Source organism: Coenobita brevimanus, chromosome 84, assembly GCF_032717465.1.
Source record: "Coenobita brevimanus isolate Jiangsu-jjx chromosome 84, ASM3271746v2, whole genome shotgun sequence".
Lineage (NCBI taxonomy): Eukaryota > Metazoa > Arthropoda > Malacostraca > Decapoda > Coenobitidae > Coenobita > Coenobita brevimanus.
In genome coordinates this window covers 24,451,338-24,452,966 of record NC_137037.1, presented here as the reverse complement: position 1 = coordinate 24,452,966, position 1,629 = coordinate 24,451,338, and the positions used below count along the sequence as shown (strand labels likewise).

The window sequence follows — 1,629 nt, the reverse complement described above, 5'->3', positions numbered from 1 at the left end:
TTTAGACTACAACTGCCCCAGGGAATGTACAGTAAGTACACTGTACTTTTAGTATTGCAAAATGGACACATACTTAAGTAAAGCAAATCTGGAAAAGAAAAGGGATAAAGGTAGAAAGCAAAATGATGATTTCTACCAAGAACTGGTTGAAGTGGAGACTCACAATAGACTGGTTGAACGTGTACACAAACTAGAAATGGCTTTCAAAAATGAAATTGATGAAATAAAGAAGCAGATGCACTTGCAAAAGGAAGAAATAGAAAAATTAGGAAGAGAGGCCAACAAGAAAGACACAACCATCAGTAAACTAACAGTGAAACTGAGTACACTTAGGAAGAAAATGAGTGAAATGGCAATTACAGTAGTCAATCACGAGAATGTTATGGAAGAGTTCAAAAATGATACAGAGACAACTAGGCAAGTAAGCAGTCTGACAGACCAAAACGGTGATATTGAGGAGAAGATAACCCAGGTGAATGAAGCTGTGCAAAGCTACAAAAATGATGTGGAAACCACGTATGCTGAAATGAAGAAAGTAAAGAAAGACTTAGAAACAAGGGTGAAGGAAAAAAGCATTAAACAGGAAGTGAAAAGAATAATCCAAAACAATCCAAAGTTAGTCAGAGATTCAGTAGGTATAAACAAATCTATAGTAATCACTGGTATAGAAGAGGAAGAAGTAAAAAACAAGATCAAAAGAGACAAAAAGGAGATGGCAAATGTAATGAGCTTACTGAAAGAAGTCATTCATTCATTGCCAGACGCCATGTATCCCAGACGGGGTAGCCAAGGGCTTAGAGTTAATTGTTTTACAGGGAGGGGCACTAATCCTCCACCAACCCCACTTGATACGTAGGGATGTCAACAGCATCTGGTGTTCCCAGACGGTCACCCATCCAAGTACTAACCAGACCCAACGTTGCTTAACTTCGCTGATCGGATGGGAAGCGGTGTACTCAACGTGGTATGGCCGTTGGCAAGTATCAGAGGAAATCTGTAGTAAAGACATAGAGGAACACAAAAGGTTAGGGAAATACGAGATAAGCAAGACAAGACCTCTAAAGGTGACTTTCCAGAGTGTAAACACTGTGGAGGAGATACTAAAAAATGCAAAGAATCTTATTTAAAAAGAGGGGTTCAAAAATGTATGGATAAAAAGATGCCTAACACAAGAGGAACTGGAATTACTGAAAGAGAAGAGGGAGGAAGCAAAAACAAAAAATGAGGGAAGATCAGAAGAGAAGAACAAATTATTTTCACAAAGTAATAGGATTGCAGGTACACAAACAGGATGGAATAAAAAGGAGGAAGGTAGTAAAACCATGTCATGACAAGTATATAAACAAGATGATAAAGTTGACGTACTCAAATGTGGATGGAATGGTATCTAAATTACTAGATGTGAATGATTATGTCAGAGAAAATGAACCACAAATAATATGCCTACCTGAAATAAAATTAACACCAAGGATATCCAATGTCATACTAAACTTAGAGGAATACAATATATGGAGAAGAGACAGAAATTTAAAAAAGGGAGGAGGAATTATAATATTAACTAAGAAAAATCTAAAAGTCAATGAAATAAAACTAGATATACCATCACAAGTAGAACTGATTGCAGTAGAG

General features: G+C 36.8%; 1 non-coding gene across 1 annotated transcript; it reads right to left on the bottom strand.

Moving 5' to 3' along the window:
• Positions 1-859: 859 nt before the first annotated feature.
• On the bottom strand, positions 860-978 carry LOC145410261 (5S ribosomal RNA). The gene has a single exon (XR_013899228.1). It is a non-coding gene; the product is annotated as a 5S ribosomal RNA (ribosomal RNA).
• Between the last annotated feature and the right edge of the window lie 651 nt (positions 979-1,629).